Below are 19,793 nucleotides of genomic sequence, written 5' to 3' on the forward strand. Positions count from 1 at the left end.
ATGGCCTTACTGTGGGGTTTAGGGTTGAAGTGCAAACAAGGATGTAGGAAGGCAGAGAATTCCATTTTGACCTGCTTTGGCCACAATCAGCACTGTTTCTGTTTCACTGCAGTTTGGTTTCTGCCAAATCCTACATTATTCATCCTACTGTTCACTATTTAAGGTAAATTACATAACTATTTATGTAACTAGCATTCATTAGAATGTGAAGGAAACATCAAAGCAATGTATAAAACATGGGTAGGCAAACTAAGGTCCAGGGGCCGGATCCGGCCCAATCACCTTCTAAATCCGGCCCACGGACAGTGTGGGAATCAGCATGTTTTCACATGAGTAGAATGTGTCCTTTTATTTAAAATGCATCTCTGAGTTATTTGTGGGGCATAGGAATTCATTCATTCCCCCCCTTCAAAATATAGTCCGGCCCCCCACAAGGTCTGAAAGACAGAGGACTGGCCCCCTGTTAAAAAAGTTTGCTGACCCCTGGGCTAAAACAATCCTGCTATTGATTAGGTATAATTTGCAAACTTGACAACAACAACAATGATGTGAAGAAATACTAATAATATTTGCGGATTTCCATCCCTGACCATAGATAGACACAAAAACTGCACCAATTTTGGCTTCCTTTTCTGTTTTTATCAGCATTCCCTGACATCCCTAAATACACATTACACTGCCTCTATCAGATTAACTTGACTTCAGTCCATATATTTAGCATTAACTAATAAGGCTTACATGTGGTTAAAATACCCTGGGTGCTTACAAGAATACACACACATACAGACACATATACATCTACATACATACATATATGGCATGCCAGTTTTTTCTTTTTTTTTTTACCTTACTACTTGTTCATTCAACAAACAACAAGCAAAATTATAACAGGGTGCTAAGAAGAACTGCATATTCACGCTATCTATGAACATATCAACAAGCTGTCAACTAGCCAGGTCACCCACAGGGTTGGGCACACACATGGAAGGCATGGAATGCAATTAGCTTTTTATTAGCAGAAAAATAACAGCACAGCAATATTCCTGGTTCATCTGAATGAAGGCATTGCTAAAATTAAGCTCTAGTCATGCCCTTCCCCTCTAGTCTCTCACTCTGGATCCATCCCAAGCAGATGAAGGCTGCATTGAGGGGACAGGCTCCTTCTCTAGGCCTGTCTTGTATGTTGCTCAAAGACATGCAGGACCCTCCTGGAGCAGGGGGTCAGAGAGGGAGGAGAGTCAGCAGGACTGAGACTAGCTGTGCAGGGGCATATCTAGCTGCTCTGGCACCTGGAGCGGCAGGGGCAGGACGAGCTGCCCATGGAGCGCTGGGGCGATCTGTCCAGGGGGGCACTGCGGCAAGCTGCCCACAGAGTCCGCTGGCAGACGCAAGCCCTACACTGCCGTTTCGGGCAGCACGGGACCCCGAGCCACCACATCACTTCTGTGATGGCCTGGGACTCGGGCTCGGACTCGGAGCCAGAGAAGTCTCAGTCCGCACTGGATCCTTTGCCTCAGGCGGCATCTGAACCTAGTCTGGGGCCTGATTCTGAAGAGCCCCAGTCTGCACAGGTTCCCCTGCAGCAAGCACCAGCTGGGCCGAGTCAGGGGCCTGAGCCTGCCCTGGCTCCAGATGTGGGGATTACCTCGTTGCCTTCAGCTGGGCAATCATTTACAGCTGCTCCACTACCAGCTGGGTCAGGAGAGGCTGAGGCAGCCTCTGGGTCTAGTAACCCACTGACATCTCCCGAGCTGCAGAGACTGAGGTCTGAGAGAAGGAGAGACCTGAGTACTCGCAGGAGGAGTGCTCGCCTTCAGGTGAGACAGGGAGGTGAGTCACCGGGGATCAGGACCGGCCATTACCCCGACAGAGATAAAAGGCTGCTGGACCCCGCCCCAGGTTGCGAGAGCAACGTTGCTGTTTGCCAGAACTTGCCTGTGATCCTGTGCCTGACCTAGCCTGGTTTCCTGCCTTGGCCCTGTTGGACTGACTCCTTGTAGAACCCTTGGATTTGGGACTGGACCTGGACCGCTTTACTTGGGTTACCCCCGGGCCCAGCACAACTTCTAGGAGAGACACGTGGCTCGGGTACACTGCAGGCTAGGTCCCGCGGTAAATGCCATCCCCAGCGGTGTGTCATTTTGTCACCCCCTAAGGGGTAACACCCGGGGTGGACTGTACTCCCTGCACCCCCTTCCTATGCCCCTGTATCTGCACACATGCTATAATTCTCTGCTTCTAATCCTGTCCTGGAGGGCCCTCCTTCTCCTGACTCCCCTTGATTGCTCAAGTCTTCTGTTTCTATCAGCTTCTTGCTTGTCCATTCTGCTGACTGCTCCTCAGTGTCCCACCACCAGGCTCTGGGCTCTAAACTATTGTCTTTGGAGCCTTCTCTGATGGGCTCTTGGGAGACAGGCTCCCAGCAGTCTTCTTCAGCCAGCCAGAACAGAACATATGATGCCTCTTATGACATCAGTCCATTCAACCACCTAGCTCAGAACTGGCGGCAGGCGGCAGCTCTCCAAGATTTGAGAATGGGACATAACTGAAGATGCCAGGGATTGAACCTAGAATCTTACTCATGCAAAACAGATGTTCTACCATTCGGCTATGCCCCTTCCCCTAATGTCTACTAAAATGGTGGTGTCTGATTCTTAGGTCTCAGCTTACGGCAAACTTACCAGGTTAGTTAGTAGTCTGCCAATTATAGTTATATACATATATAATTCTATTTTGATTACATGTGTCGCATCCGGACTCTCTTAACAGCAAAACCCTTTTATTCATTAGTGAATATGGCACTGAAATTCTTCGCTAGTGGGAAAGAGGCAAGGAATTTAATTAACTCAGCAAGTAAAATGCATGCAGCGACAATGAAGTAAATTCAGAGAAAATAAAATTCTAATAGAATTTTTTTTGTGGTACTGTGAAAAAACATAATGGAAGTTGATTTGATTTAGAGATTTCAATAAACTCAGAAATAATGGCCTTGTTAGGAATTTGTCACTAGGAAAAAAGAAATATTTTGATGCTACACTTTGGAGAGACATGAATAGCTCATCTCACACAAATTAAATTTGGACCTTTAATAATTTTTTTATTTATTTTAAAAGTGCAAGTATTTTGCTCATAAAAACATTTATAGTTTTAATTCAGCTGAGGATTGTGTTTGTGTGATACACCATACACTGATCGAAAATAAAAGGACAGCAAATAAATCAAAAGGCAGTACAACTGAAAGTGGTTAAATTCTGTTATCAAGTAATTAAATGTACGGCAGCGAGAGCAAAGATGGTGGGTTACTCTTCTTGTGATGACCAATGATTTTCAGCTAATAAATTTGACTAACTGACTTGATTTGATCCTTAACAGGCACCAGATTTTGTGCAAGATGTGACATTCTTAGACAGCTGGCAAAGGGTTACCACAAGGCTATCAAATTAAATATCTGACTGGAAAATTGCCCAGAAGACACTTCCCTGCTTTCTAAAACATGGTGTGCAAGTTGTCCTGGGTGGGGTAGAGATCCTTTTGAAGCAGAAGAAGAAGAAGAAGAAGAAGAAGAAGAAGAAGAAGAAGAAGAAGAAGAAGAAGAAAAGTTTGGATTTGATAACCCCTTCACTCCCCTTCAGGAGTCTCAAAGCGGCTCACATTCTCCGTTCCCTTCCTCCCCCACAACAAACACTCTGTGAGGTGAGTGGGGCTGAGAGACTTCAAAGAAGTGTGACTGGCCCAAGGTCACCCAGCAGCTGCATGTGGAGGAGCAGGGAATCGAACCCAGTTCCCCAGATTACGAGACTACCGCTCTTAACCACTACACCACACTGGCTCTCAGTATAAGGTATAAACACAAATTACCAAACACACATCTGTATATGTCATTACCTTTAACAGAAATAGTTCCTGTCCAAGCAAGGTTGACTTGCCTATTACCTTATTAAGCTGAAATTGCTCATAGATTTGCATAAGAAATAGGGAACTATTTTATGTGGCAGCTTGTTTGGATACCATTTTAATAGTGTGTATCTCAGCAATTTGCCTTTGGCAACAAAAATAATAATAAATGTTGTTTACAGCAAAGTCTAGATTATCCTGTAACCTTAAATGCCAGTGGATGAAAGACTTTGACCTTGTACTATTGAATTAGGTAGACTTGTGTCCATGCATGTTTCTGTGAACAGACACACTTTCTCCTCAAAATTGCCAGTGACATTTTTTATTGAAACAGGTCAATTATTTCTTGTCAAAAAACAAACAAGCAAGCAGAACACTTGTATTTCCATGAAATCCATTAGTGCTAAGTTTTTTTTTTGGGGGGGGGGTGTTTGTTTGTTTGGGGTTTTTTTTGCTATCAATGAAACTGGAGTGTTTTTCATAAATGTATTATAAGGTTATAGGTGCTCAATAGGTCAGGGGAAAAATAAGTACAGTGGCTTCATTGAATTATGTGAACAAATAGCAATTAAGGAAACAAAACCAACAAAATACATAGATACTTTTGATATATGTTTAGAGACAGTCAGTGTTGGTTATTTAGAGTGTGTCTGAGGGTGAGTGAGAAAGACAAAGAGAATTTAATGCATCTATTGTTATTTGATGGTAGTGAAACACTATAGAATACCAGATTCTACCTTTAACTGTACTAATTAGAAGTGTGTTGTTATTGTTATTGTTGTTGTTGTTATTGTTGTTGTTGTTATTTTGGGGGTGTTAAAATTATCTGATCAGTCATAGATTGGGTGAGCAAAAGAAATTGCTTTGAACTGTTCAGGACAGCTTGCTTTCCTCAAAAGTTTTGAAGACACCCCTTCCCCTGAAAGCAGGAGAAAATTAGTCCCTTTTTTCGGGGGGAAATATGGTACTTTTGGAAAAGTATGGAGGGAAGTTTCTGCCAACCTTGGAACCAATTCCTTAAGAGGGGCGATGGCTCCTGCCTCCCTATCCCTAACCTCCTTCTTTGTGGCCAAATTAAAGTACTTTTTCAGTTCTTCTAAAGGTAAAATAGGTTATCTGGCTTGCCACCTCCCTTTATTTGGAAAACCACTAACAAGGAGTCCAGGTGGCACAGAAAAATCTTGGGGGAGTTGTATGCAGCTTGTGTACTGAAGGTTAGCTGTTCCTTTATTTAGGGCTGGGGTCTAATCTCAGTGGCAGAATTTCCAGATAAAAAGTGGTGAGGTGACTCTGACTGAATCCTTGGAGAGCTACTGCAAGTCACTGTAGGCCAGGAGTGACCAGTGAGCTTCCTTGGAATAATATTCCGTAATTGGGGTGCTGCAACTGAGGAGGGCCTCTCCCCCGTTGCCACACACTTCACTTTTGTCAGGGACTGTGCTGAGGAGGGCTGCACTGTAATGGTGGCAGCCTTCCCCTTCTCCTGCTCCTGAATGGCTTGCAGAGGGGCATAGTTCAGAAGGCAGAAGCTGGGAAATACTGGATAGGGAACAGCTAGGAGAAGAAACACTGGGAGAGAGAGGGTTAACAGATTCGCAGTCTCTGAATAGCATTTCTCCGCTCAGCCCAAGGTCGAGAAGTGCGCAGAAAGTCTCAGTACAGAAAGCACAGAGGGTACAAGCTCAGATTACAAGACATAGGAGTGAAATAGCTCAATAGGGACTGGAGGGGTGTAAGCCTTAATTGGGAGTACCGCCATTCTGGGTTGACACTTTTTGTCATTTGCTGTTTTTATTAGAGAAAATAACTGGTAAGAATTCCTTTAGTTTGATCTCCTCATATATGGCCATGGGAGAGGAAGTCAATTCAAGGAAGCCTGACAACTTTGCATACTCACAAGGCTATGGGAAGCACTCAAACTGCATGCTTACAAAGGTCTTGAAGTTCTGTGAATGAAGTTACTTCATTAGTAACAAAAGCCTGAATGCTTGTCAAGTCCCAGTGGCACAACTGCTTGTGCTAACTCAAATATTTTGTTTCAGATTATTGTAGCAGCAATGAGAAAATGGTCCAGTCTGAATGGTAAATTCGTTTCGGATGAAAATCAAAAGCAGAATCCTTGCTGACCTGCTAAATGTGTGCTATACCTTTCTATTTAAAAGCTATCTGCAGTCATGATGTCTGTTTATTTTTTCAGAAGATATGCTCAAGACCATATTGAGCAGTATACATATTCATACTGCTAAATCCAAAATGGGATGCTTCTGCCTTTGATAGAAGTGCATAATTCCACCATGGGTGATAAATCATCCAAGATCTATCTGTGCAATCCATCACACAGATGCAACAAATTCACACTAAATGATAGCTTAGTTCAAAAACTAATATGAGAGCTTTTGGGATCACATGTCTCATTCATAAATCTTTAGGCACATCATAACTCCTTTATGAAAAACCATATAAAAGGAAGAAAATTTCAAATGCATTATCTCAAGACTTCATAAATATTTAGGCTGCAATGTTATCGCACTTATTTAGAATTAAGTCCCACTGAATTCAATGATGCATTCTCTCAAAATATGGGCTATAAACGGGTGTCTACTTAGGAAGTTGTAGGTATTTATGGAGGGGAAAAAATAGTACCCAGTGGCACCCCATAGCAAAGCATAACTACTGAAGCCCCCCTAAAGCATTCTCCTAGTCATGCTTTCTGGACCCGGTTCCATAGCCAGGGCTGGAATTACTAGAACACAGTGTCCCAAATTCCTGTTCCACAGAGCCAGTACAGGAAGAAGCTGATCAATGGTATCAAAAGTTGCAAAGAGACTGAGTAGCAGGAGCAAGGCCACACTCCCCTTGTAATGCTCTCGGTAAAGGTCATCCCAGCACAACTAGAAGCATCACATTAGATATGGGGAAGAAATGGTGAATCTACCTAATCTGCGCTTTCTGAGACAATGTGTGAAATGAGGCACAGCTGTTCTTTGAAATTCACACTTTCCTGAATTTTTCAAAGCAGTTTTGCAACCAAGCAATATGTACAAAAATGCACATAGTTGGACGAAGTGTGCATACAAATGCATGTATGTGTGAAAAAAGCATACAAAATGCATTCTATTAGGGGGGAAATGCTTGTGGAAGCCATATGTACCAGAAAAAATTGGCACAAAAATGGTGGTGAATTTTCATGGGAACTTTAAAAACCCACAAGCTGATATGGAAATATGGATGACTGAATTTAAGGTTGGAAAAATGAGGCACTAATAAAACAAAAATTGACAAATTTGCCCTTTCCTAACCCATACAGGCTTTAACCACTCAAGACAGAAATGGTTGGGGTCTGAAGGGAGTACACAATAAGTATGTTGAGAGGTAGAGATGACCATTGGTTTCCTGAGGCAAATACATGAATATGCATCTTGGGGCAGCCAACGGCCCATGAAATATTCTGCCACTCTTAACTGAAGGCCCTTTATCTTCTCCTAGCACCATGGAATAAACCCCTGTATTCACATCAATTGTTGCTTTAAGCAAAAGTCTGGTAGAAAGTCAACAACAAAATGCTTTTGAGGGAATTAAAATTGGAAGCCAGATTCCATACTGTTTCTGTGGTAAGTGGCTAAATCACCTTGATTGACTATATACGGAGTTGTCAATTTAAGCAGACTCCTCTCTCTCATCTCAGAGCACTATATGCCTCTAATCAGCACAAAGAAGTGTTACCTGAAAGTATTGGTGCTTTTAGCCTACAACTATACTGCCTTTTCTTTGTCTTCTCTTTTCTTCTTTGCCATGATGTATGTATACACACAAACAAACACACAAATACAAATGCATATCACTGCAGTGGAGTACATCCTGAAATGGCATTTCCGTGTGCTCTGGTTCCCGTCATGGTGTCCCATTGTGCCAGAAGCGGTTTCGTCATGCTGGCCACATGGCCCAGAAAGCTGTCTGTGGGCAAATGCCAGCTCCCTCAGCCTGAAAGCTAGATGAGTGGTGCAACCCCATAGTCACCTTTGACTGGCCTTAACCATCCAGGGGTCCTTTACTTTTACCTTTACCTTTTACATCCTGATTGTATGCTGCATGCAGTATCTCTTAACTTTTCTTTATGCATTACATCCTTAAATAAATATGAGATAAGTACAAGATTTATTTATTTTAATAACACACACAAACACACACACACAATTTACATCCCACACTGGCTGTGAAAAATAGCAAGATGAAACTTAACGTCAAGAACATTATGAACTCTCAGGTTTTAAAATGGGCTAAGAGACATTTGTATATTTAATAACACACATAAAAAATGAAATGGTATAGTTATAATGAAAAGCAGAATGAGTAGGAGCTTGTTGATAACTGAACAATAGTCTCCCCTTTCTCTTCTCTTCACAAGTACTGTCATTCTGGGATAGTAGGGATTAATTCTCCTTATTATTATTTCTCCAACAGAAAGACATGTTTCCTTGTTAGTCATATATAGCGCTCACCATTAAAGTAGCTACATTTCCCGAAAGACAGCATAAAATTGCCAGAAAGTGTATCTTTCCCGCTAAAACAGGAAAATCTCAAATACACAGTTATGAAACAGTCCTTGCTTAATGTCTTGGCAATTGATCACCACACAACTCCAAATAAAGTAAGTTGTTGCTTATTTACTATATTTATAAACCTACCTATAGGCCACCTTTGGTACATAGTCCACTAATCCTAAAAACAAAGTGCAGGTTCAAGGATGAAAAACACAAAGATTTTTAAAACTCCATAAATCTCAGCAAAGATTTCAAAATTCTTGTCATTCTAAGAAAGCTCTCTTAAAGTACAAAAAGAGAAAGACACACCCACAAACACACACACAGTCGTACCTTGATTTCCGAACAGCTTAGTTCATGAACAACTCAGAACTCGAACGGCGCAAACCTGGAAGTAGGTGTTCCGGTTTGCAAAGTTTGCCTCGGAAGCTGAACATCCAGTGTGGCTTCCACGGCTTCCAATTGGCTGCAGGACACTCCTGCAGCCAATCAGAAGCTGCGCCTTGGTTTCTGAACATTTCGGAAGTCAAACGGATTTCTGGAATGCATTCTGTTCAAAAACCAAGGTACAACTGTATTCACCTAAACGTTTTCAGCAAAGGTTTTCTGTAGGGAAGGAATTCCAGTTTTGGGGTTAATGTAACACTTTAGAACATGGGTAAGGAAACTAAGGCCCGGGGGCCAAATCTGGCCCAATCGCTTTCTAAATCCGGCCTGCGGACGGTCCGGGAATCAGCGTGTTTTTACATGAGTAGAATGTGTGCTTTTATTTAAAATGCATCTCTGGGTTATTTGTGGGACATAGGGATTTGTTCATTATTTTTTTCCAAAATATAATCTGGCCCCCCACAAGGTCTGAGGGACAGTGGACCGGACCCCTGTTGAAAAAGTTTGCTGACCCCTGCTTTAGACTGTCCATCCCCAAGCTGGTGCTTTCAAGGTGATGCTAGACTACATCAGCCATTACTGCTGGACCCTGACTATTGGCCATGAAAGTTGGGTTTGATGGGAGTTGGGAGGGTACCAGTTTGTGGAAGACTGCTTTAGAATATTCATATACATTATCCCCACAGTCATTTGCTTATTGCTCCCCTGTGCAATAGTGCATCCATGGAGGATTCCCATTGCAGAAGCTGTACTCATATATCACAGGATATCTGGGCATGATGCAAAGTGAAGTACGAACAAGTTGACCACTGTTTCATTTTCTCATAACTCCTCTGGGTCTTCATTCTTCAGTAGGGTCATGATAAAACTTGCAACCTCCACAAGCAAGGAGGCAGAGTCATGGCTCTCCCCTGGTGACTTCTGCCACCGCCTTCCATTGGGATGCCCTAGTGGCCCAAGTGCCAGAAGGAGGAATAATTCACTGAGAAAGTCTCCTACCTGGGGGGTGAGGCCATGCTTGAAGGGCGAAAAACACCACAATACCTTGACCACAGGTGGCCATGCAGGCCATTATTGGAAACCTTATTGCAACCACCTTTGCTCCTCTGCCTTGTCTGGACCAAAAGGATGTGGAGGTGCTGGAAGCCAAACCTTCAAATGAAGTTCAGGGCTGGAAGGATGGAATTTGTGGTGGATTCCGGCAGTTTCACAAATAGTATAACCACAATGTGTCTCTCCACCCCACCCCCTTGCAGCAAGCTAGCTTATTATGAAGGCTTTCAAAAGAGGCACCATGCTAGGTAACTGGGAGATTTCCTGTTCTGTACAAGTGGAAAATATTTCAAGGTGGAGATCAGAATATTTTTGCTAATTTTAACACTGAGAGTTTCCGGGAAATGGTTCCCTGCTTGCTTTTAGACTCTCCTGTCCATGATGATGATTCTGTTTCAATAATAAAATATAAAAGTTAAAAATAAAACTTGCAGTTAAGATATATAAAGTAGTCATTCCAATTACTAAAAATTATACTTATGCTGCTTAATTCTGCATTTCAGTAGTGTTTAATATGTTTAAAGTTGCTGCTCCTCTATAGTGTCATTCTTTTCTCTTTTTTTGTACTTCTTATCCTAAACCAGTGTTTTTCGGCCTCAAATCTGTGGATGTTGGGATTACAATGCTCACCATCCCTGACCACTGGCTAAACCAACTGGGGATGATGGGAACTGCAGTCCTTCTACAGACCCAAAGCTGAAGAGCCATGTCCTAAGTCATGCCTGAGAAATATTGCCATTTGATTTGTGATGATAATTCCCATGATTGTGTTTGGTGAAATTTTTGACTGCAGCATTATCACTAAATAAGGTAAGCCACTCCAGTCAATCAGATTGAATGTGAGTGTGGGAAAATAAGCCTGAACACATTGGGATCAGGGAGAACATAGGACTACAACTGATTGAAACTAAGAATGCCTGCATTTGGATATCCTGAAAAACTATTATTTATTGTGATGTGAATGAAGCTAGCCTCCTCCAGACTCACATGTTTCGCTTTCCTCTTTTCCTCCAGTGCGACCACTGGAATTTTTACTTCCAATTTTGATTAACAGAAGGTCAGAGTTAAGTCCCCACCCCAAAGTGTGTGGTAAAGCTAAATTATTGTTTGCTTGAAACAAACCAGCTTCACAAACCATGGGTTGAAGTTGGCTTGTTTCAAGCAAACCATAATTAAGATTAAAGCGTGTTCTCACTAAGGGAGAGCACGTGTTGCGGCTGGGACCTGACAAGCACCCTTTAATTGCCAGGCAGAATTGAAGGAGGGAGCCTGGCGTGGATTGGTGGTGATTGTTGCTGGGGCAAAAAGCATGTTGCCAATTTGGGGGTGGGACCAGAGCTTATTTAAGTCTGGCCCACAGCTAGCTGCTTTCTCTTTCGCTGTGGGCAGCGGATCGCCCGCCCGCCCTCCCTTGTTTGGGCTTGCGCTTTGACCTTGCTTTGCCTGTCTAGGGGTCACTCGCTTTGATGCGAGGGCCTGGTAGGAATTTTTCCATTTGGCTGATTAGTGTGTGCCATCTGGTTTTCGCCTACTGCTTAGCAAATCGTCACAACTTGTAAGGTTGGCGGTTAGGCATTGGTTTAAATTGGATGGTGGAGGGGTATGGATTGGCTGTGCCTGCCCCTCCAATGCTGCTGCTGCACGGGAATTCCGGTAAAGGAATTCAGCGGCTTACCATCCTTTCGTCCAAACCCCTGGAATCGGGTTTGGGCCGCGTATTGCCCCTAGGAGCATGCGGGGAGAAGCTGAGGGTCTGTGGCGCAGCTCCAGTCATCCCTGATCTTGTTCCTCCACACTGTCTTCCGCTGGAATCCGGAAGTCAGTGCTGTCCCCCAAGGCGGGGGGGACAGCTAGTCTTAACCAATGCCTAAGCAACCACTCACAATTTGTATATTGAATAAAGTTGTGGCCAAAATTATGCCAAAAACCTTAAACAAAAATTAACGTGTGATGTGTGAGTTATTGGGCTTGGGGTGTTTGGGGGATCTCAGCACGCAACTACATAATTAAGATTAACTGCAATCTGGATGACCTAGCAAACTCTCTTTAGTACAGTGGTACCTCAGGTTACATACGCTTCAGATTACAGACTCCGCTAACCCAGAAATAGTGCTTCAGGTTAAGAACTTTGCTTCAGGATGAGAACAGAAATCAGGCTCTGGCAGCACAGCAGCAGTGGGAAGCCCCATTAGCTAAAGTGGTGCTTTAAGGTTAAGAACAGTTTCAGGTTAAGTACAGACCTCCAGAATGAATTAAGTACTTAAGCTGAGGTACCACTGTAAAAGAAAAGAGAAAGAAAAAAAGGGAAACTTTTTAAACTCCTCCATGTGGGTGCACTAGGCAAAGAGTTGAGAAGGGTGTGTGTTTGAATCTGAGGGGCACAAGCGGGTCTAGGCTCATTCCTGAGGCAATAAATTGCAATAAACATGGACATTTAGAAATACAACATGCCTTTCTGAAGCGCTGGGAGATGCTCTCTGACACTCACAAAAATAAACATAAAAGCAAGCAAGCAATTTTAGCTCAGCCCCGGATTTCAGCTGTTTGCTGCAGTTAAGGTCTTGTACTAATCTGCACGCTCCCAACTTGCTGTCTAACTTTGCTTTGCAGGTAGGAGATGCAAAAGATTAAATTCCTGAAGCAGCAAGCTGTGAGATGTTGGCGACCAGATGGGGGAACTTGACATGAATGATGTACACAATGTAATATAACCCCAGACATCTGAAGCTCCTGCAGTACTTAGACTCAACTGGGTGAGTCAAAGTCACAAAAGGGTAATCCTTGCCCATGATATAGTACTGTGAGAGCTGCCTGCTCAGGTCTATAAGCAATGATTATAACCCATGTGATTTATTTTTCCTTCAGTCAGCATAAAAAAACAGCTTATTGATTTCTTTCTCTCCCCACTGCCCCTACCCATATTGCTGATTATTATGTAGCAATTTCCTAACCTCTTCCCAGTTCAGCAGAGAATACTTACTATTTGCTAAATTGATATCCCACCTTTTTCTTTATAGATTTAATAAGTATTCTCTCTTCATATACCTCATAAGGATGGTCTCTCCCCCCTCAATTATCTGTTTTGCTCATGCATTCCGTTTGTGGATGATGTAAAACAAAATGATTGCAGACACCAATATGCCAAGATATTCCAATATTGTAAACTGTGGGGAAGATGCAATAAAATGGAATCTAACGAAGGCAATCTAAAGTGCTGAAACAGGAAGCCAATGGATAGAAGAAACTCAGACTTTATCCAGCCCATTACTTGTCAGTAGGGAGGGGGTCATTCAAATAGTAGCCTCCCTATAAGCCGAGAGAAGGAGACCAATGTCTGCAAAGAAAAGCAACTTTTTAAACTTTCTAGTCCTCAATACTGTGTGGGAAGAGCATAAAATAGAAAATATTAACAAGGGAATGTGAAAACCAGAATGCAATTTAAAAGAAACACACAAACACACACGTACATATATTTTAATACTTTCTTGGGGTTTTAATTAATAAATTAGAACATTTGGTAGCCAGAAGGACCAGCATTATTGATAGGCAATTCAGCCCGTATGACAGGTGGTAGAATTCATTTTATGTTCAAAATAGACTGCTGATCAGTGAGGGATGAAGCAAGGAAAGGATTGTCTGTAGCCAGTTGAAGAAATGAATCAGCTCCAAAACAAAAAGCAAGCAACACCCTTGTTCCCAAAAATGGCTGGGGTCCAAGATCTATTGGGGCTCATCCAAGCGTCTTGTGGCATCCCAATATAATTATGAAGGTCCCCCTCTTTAAGCACCTGTCATTAGGTTTGTGTGCTTGTGTGTGTGTATGTTGAAATGCTTTTGAAACTTCTCATAGTTTGTCCTGCAACATGGGAAGGTCAGTTTTTCAAGGAAAAGAATCTCTAACCATAACAAGACAAAGAAATGAGGTGTATAGACAGGAGGAGAAGGTCCCCCATTGCATGGCATGGAAAATAGTCTGATGCTGTCCAGTGGACCAAAGTAACCAGCAGATTTTGGGGCTAAGAGATAGCAAGGAACAGCCCCCCCCCAAAAAAAAAGAATCTGCTTTGTGTGTCTTTCAAAGACATGAAGCCATAATAATAATAATAATAATAATAATAATAATAATAATAATAATAATTTATACCCCGCCCTCCCTGGCCAGAGCAGGGCTCGAGGCGGCTAACACAAGTAAAATTACAGTAAAAACATAATGGGGGGGGGGCATTTAAAATACAGGTGAAAATGCAATTTCAAATGCAGCCTCATTTTAAAAATAGCCCATAGATCAAAACCAGAAGAGGAGGGAAACATAAGGGTCACATTGAGTCCAAACCAAAGGCCAGGCGGAACAGCTCTGTCTTGCAGGCCCTGCAGAAAGATGTCAAGTCCCACAGGGCCCTAGTCTCTTGTGACAGCGTTCCACCAAGTTGGGGCCAGTACTGAAAAGGCCCTTGCTCTAGTTGAGACCAATCTAACCACCTTGCGACCTGGGACCTCCAAAATGTTGTCATTTGTCGGCCTTAAGGTCCTCCGTGGGGCATACCGTCCCCTAGGTATGTGGGTCCTAGGCCGCATAGGGCTTCCAGGAATAGAATTTGCCCAACTTTCAAGTGAAAAATCATTTTTGCCATAATGCGGGTCCTAAAAAGGGGCACACATTCTCCCACTGTTGTTGTTGTTGCTAAAATTTGAATGCAGCCCTTCATCTGAGGATCACAGCGTGGTTTACAATATGAACACATAAAATAGTAGCAAACAAAACAACAACACCCTCCCCCCCCCCCAGTTTAAAAGGTCCTGAGGCATCTGATCAAGGTCTGTATTTTAAAATGAGCTTAAAAATATATTTGCAAATGTTTGTATGTTTCATGCCAGGCAGAAAAGCAGCTGGCTAAGTACTTTGGCAGTTGTTTATCCTCCTGAACAGCCCCCCCCCCCGATTTATAGCAGTAGCAGGAGGCAAGTTTCTCAAAGTTGTAAAAGAGAATTACAGGCTGGGAACAAAGGTTATACTGACCCTACATATTACAGAATACAATCAAGCTGCAAAAACACTAATTAAGAGTTGGTAAATAGTAAGATTTATTGTTTAACAGAAAATAATACCATGTGCCTCCCATCAGACTATTCATATTTTCGTAAGGTTAAAGGGCAAAGAGCTAATGGGAAAAGCAGCTGGCTGGGAAAGGGGGGTGTAAATTGAAGAGGCTTCTTTGAAGCTGTTTTTCCTGAGTTCCTTTTTTCTTTGCAAAGGCCTTTTCTTCTAAAAAGCTATCTATGTTATGTATGAGATTTGTTGGCTTAATGTAATGATGCAAAGGATTTAGAAAGTAAGAAATGTTAGATTCTTATGTTAGATTCTTATTTCATTGATAGTGTGTGAGAATGTGAACCCAAGATCTCTGTTTAAGATAGAATTTAATACCATGAGCCATCTGTTTTAGCCATTTGTTTTGGAATGAAGGGGCAACAGGGACAAAAGGTGATCTGGTAATTAAGGTGCCTTGTCAAGGCAAATGTAAGATATATGGCCACTTGTCTGCCATTTATGGATAGAAGGAAATATAGCTCTTTGTCTCCCATAAAAGGTAATAGGAAATGGGTGTATCTTTTTTGATTGGTTCTAGCAAACAGCCAATAGGAATTTCAACCAGGCTGATTGGACAGAGGCAGCCAAAGGAGGAGTAATTAGGCTGGGCTGAGGGAATATAAGTGCTGGTCACCAGGGCTGGCTGTGCAGAGCTTTGGTAACCATATACCACTGTGCCTATCATTTATTTGTCTGACAAATAAATTATTATTTTAATTTCTCTATTGCTGCATTGAATATTTCATTCCAGCTAAGCGTTAACCACAAGCAGGGTGCTACAGTCCTAGATTGTTTAATGAACCCAAGGTCTGGAGGAAGAGGAAAGTTTTTGCATGACACCTAAGACATGTAACCAAGGCACCAGGCGAGCCTCCCTGGGGAGAGCACTCCACAAATGAGGAGCCACTGCAGAAAAGGCCTGTTCTCGGGTCGCCACCTTCCAGACCTCTCATGGAGGGGGCATACAAAGAAAGGCCTCAGATGATGATTGCAGGGTCTGGGTCAGTTCATATGGGGAGAGACACTCCTTGAGGCAGGGGAAGCACAAGCAGGAAGACAGGAAGTGCTCCGCCACTGCTGCCACTGCCATGGCCTTCCTTTCCCCAGAGCTACAACTGTTTTGTACAAAGATACGGCAACTTGGGCTTTCAGAGGATCTCCTGGGTGCTGTGGCTTTTCCAACCGCCAAGGCCATGTTAAAACACTAGGCTGTAGGACATAAATTGCCAGGAACTAATTTCAGCTGCGGAAAAACCATGTTCCCCTCTTTATTTTCGACTCTCTTGGATGCAGGAATTTAACCTCAATTATCGACAATTTTTGTTTAACCCACAAGAAAGAAGGCCTTTGTCGCTGGCTAGGTTCAATTCTAATCCTTCGAACCTCCTTTGGGGTAGGTTCACGGGTATGGCCGAGGGAGATAGGATCTGCCCATGTGATGCCTATCTGGTGGAAACGCTAGCTCACATGGTCCTTAAATGTAAAATGTATGATGATCTCCGCCAACAATTCTTAGACCAACTATGTATCCCAATATGGAGACCAGAGACAGAGGTCATATGCTTCTTACTACAGGGGAGAGACCAAGAGCTCACCAAGACAGTAACTACAGTGGTGCCCCGCAAGACGAATGCCTCACAAGACGGAAAACCCGCTAGACGAAAGGGTTTTCCGTTTTGGAGGTGCTTCGCAAAACGAATTTGCTATGGGCTTGCTTCGCAAGACGAAAATGTCTTGCGATTCCTGGGTTTTTTCCCCTCCCCCCCCTTTCCCCCAAGCCCCTAAGCCGCTTAACAGCTGTTCGCTAAGCCGCTTAACAGCTGATCGCTAAGCCGCTTAACAGCTGATCTAAGCCGCTTATCAGCTGATCTAAGCCGCTAATAGCCTTTTAGCAGCTAATCCGCTAATCCCTTAAACCTTTAATAGCCGCTAATAGCCTTTTAGCAGCTAATCCGCTAATCCCTTAAGCCTTTAATAGCCGCTAATAGCCGCTAAACCGCTAATAGCGCTAATAGCGCTAATCCGCTAATGGGCTTGCTTCGCAAGACGAAAAAAACTGCAAGACGAAGAGACTCGCGGAACGGATTCTTTTCGTCTTGCGAGGCACCACTGTAAATTCCTCTATTTGATTTTCTGCCGCCGAAGTATGCTACAGGACCCTGCCCTTGCTGGAGACCCACAGAGGTGAAATAGATTCCTCACCTCTTGTTCCCTTTGGCAAATGACTATACTGTTCAAATGGCGACGAGTTCGCACTGGCCTTTTTATTCTGAATGTTTGTAAGTGATGCCAATAAAGGTTTGATGATGATGGTGACTTTTTTGCTCACTCAGAAGCTCAGACCGGATACGAATTTGAATCACAGTAGCATAACAGAGGTGGGAGACAGAACTCAAATCACCTCTTACTTTTCATGAATCTACTGAAAACATTTGTAGACCTGTTGATTCTTTAGGAAATTTTGATGTTATTTCTTTATTGCAGTAACCAATGTGTGGTGCTTGCTCTGGGGTCAGAAAATGAGAAATATATTGCTTTCCTCCCTAATTCTGGCATAATATCCTAGGCCTCTTTCTTTTTTTATAAGCAAACATTTCATAAGTAATGTCAACCATAGCAAACAATTTAAAAGTGCTTAAGTCCTAAGTCAAAAAGCCAAACGACTACCTATGCATATACAGGGGTACCTCAGGTTACAGACACTTCAGGTTACAGACGCTTCAGGTTACAAACTCCACTAACCGAGAAATAGTACTTCGGGTTAAAAACTTTGCTTCAGGATGAGAACAGAAATCGAGCGGCAGCGGCAGTGGGATGTCCCATTAGCTAAAGTGGTACCTCAGGTTAAGAAGAGTTTCAGGTTAAGAATGGACATCCAGAACGAATTAAGTTCTTAACCCGAGATACCAATATAAAAGGAAAGAAGACCATTCTGAAACATTTCCCTTTGAAATAATGGGTCTTTCAGAAATTGTTGACTTTGATTGGATCATGACCTTTGTCCCTCTCCACATAGTAAATCACTTTCTCTCCAGATCTTACTTCCTTTTGGAATGAAGATTGGCATTACTTTTTATTATTAACCACATAAAAAGCTAAATACACAACTGAAATAAATTCAGTTCTGGGATAAGAATATTGGTCTTGATTTTTCTTTCTTTTTCATTTCTTTCACTGAAGATTCAGTTGGTAGATGTTGTAGTATAGCACAAAAAAATCTTTGCTGTCATTTCAGTTTAGAGAAAACAGCACAACTTTGTCTAAAGCTGTATTACTTTGCTCCCAAGCTGAAGAACATTTCAACATGAAGAGTGAGTATCAGTTGCTCCACCTCAGGCTACAGAGAGAGAGAGATCTGACATACCAATTTTGCGTGAGACTTATGCCTCATTAATATGTGGTTTGTTTGTTTTTTAAAAAAGCAAATGCATACAAAAATCTGTATTTAAAATGTGTACTTAACAGTCTCTCAAGGTGCACATTTCTACATGTATTTTATCCAAAAATACATAGTTATGCATTTTCAACCTAGAACCGAGGACTATTCCACAAAATTTGACAATACAAAAATCCAAAGGCTAATTACATTCTGATCCCTTTTATTAGTCCAAGAGATGAAAATTAGGCCAATACATTTAAAAATGAGGGCCCAGTGAAATTCTCTTCCTTTCCTGTTTTCAGTCTCCAAATCTGTGAGTTGTGACCCATCAAAGAGAGCCATCTCTTTTGTCCCATCAGGAGTTCTACACCCCAATTTTTGCAGCTCCAAAGAAGCAGCTATGGATACCAGAAAACTTATCCAAGCGAGGGCTTTGGAGAAGAACTTTGGAGGCTTGTAAATGCTCTCACCAAAGGTTCTTGTCCAGCTTGGATTAAATTGCTATCTAGCTTGCCCTTGGCACACAGATCTGCCATTCAAGAACTATGAGATGTTTGCAATCTGCCAGTGATCTCAGGGTGCCCTTGAGTGCTGCACTGGCAAAGCTGGAAGGTGTGAAGGAAGCCCAGCCACTGCAAAGAATCATTGGGAATAGAGATTCTCTCTGAAGAATAGGCTCCCTCCTCTACCTGGTCCTTGCTCTGTAGCATCTTTCTACATCCACATTAAATCTAATGGAGCAATCGAGGGTATGGGCAAGGTTAAAACCATTCATAGAAGACATGTTGACTTCCTGGTCTTCTAGTTTCTATCTTCACAATCTCCAGGAGGGAGGTGTTTCCAAATTGGATTGACTCACACTAGGGTTGCCATATTTCAAAAAGCAAAAAGCAGGACATCCCAAAAGTTGTTGAGCCTTAATTAGGAACCTCCCTCCCCCCAAAATGTGATTTTTTGATTGACTTGCTAAGGAAATCCCACCCACCCCTACCCCTGGATGTCAATTCTGCCTTTGAAATCCCAGTAATGTCCTGGATAATCTCGACTTATGGCAGCCCTACTCACACTATGAGCCACGCCATTTTTCTATTCATTTGCTTGTACATCTCTATAAGCAACAAAGACAAGAAGTTTATCAAACCCCCGTTGAGCCACTCTACATGGCTGGTGGCCTGCTGTTTGCTTAGGTGACATGCTGAATTCAATAATGCATGCAGGTCCAGCTATATGCCAGCTCACTATGTGAAAATTCACTTGCGTGTTGAGGTCCCCAATCCACCCCCCAAATAACTCACAACAGACACGTAATTTTTGTTTAAGATTTTTGGCATGATTTTGGCCACAACTTTATTCAAATACAAACCGTGAGTGGTTGTTTAGGCATTGGTTAAGACTATCTGTCCCCCCGCCTGGGGACAGAACTGACTTCCGGGCACCACCGAAAGACAGT

The 19,793-nt window shown here is 42.6% G+C and overlaps 1 long non-coding RNA gene across 2 annotated transcripts; it reads left to right on the forward strand.

Annotated features, from left to right (window-relative positions):
- The first annotated feature begins 2,490 nt into the window (after positions 1–2,490).
- Positions 2,491–16,573, forward strand: LOC310685719. Of its 2 annotated transcripts, none has more exons than XR_014515426.1 (5): positions 2,491–2,684; positions 3,373–3,504; positions 10,460–10,685; positions 12,486–12,628; positions 16,540–16,573. It is a non-coding gene; the product is annotated as an uncharacterized lncRNA (long non-coding RNA). The 2 variants fall into 2 exon arrangements; XR_014515427.1 differs by having other exon boundaries at positions 3,373–3,496.
- The last annotated feature ends 3,220 nt before the right edge of the window (positions 16,574–19,793 follow it).

The sequence above is a fragment of the Podarcis tiliguerta genome, assembly GCF_965153285.1.
Source record: "Podarcis tiliguerta genome assembly, chromosome: 9".
NCBI classification, from domain to species: domain Eukaryota; kingdom Metazoa; phylum Chordata; class Lepidosauria; order Squamata; family Lacertidae; genus Podarcis; species Podarcis tiliguerta.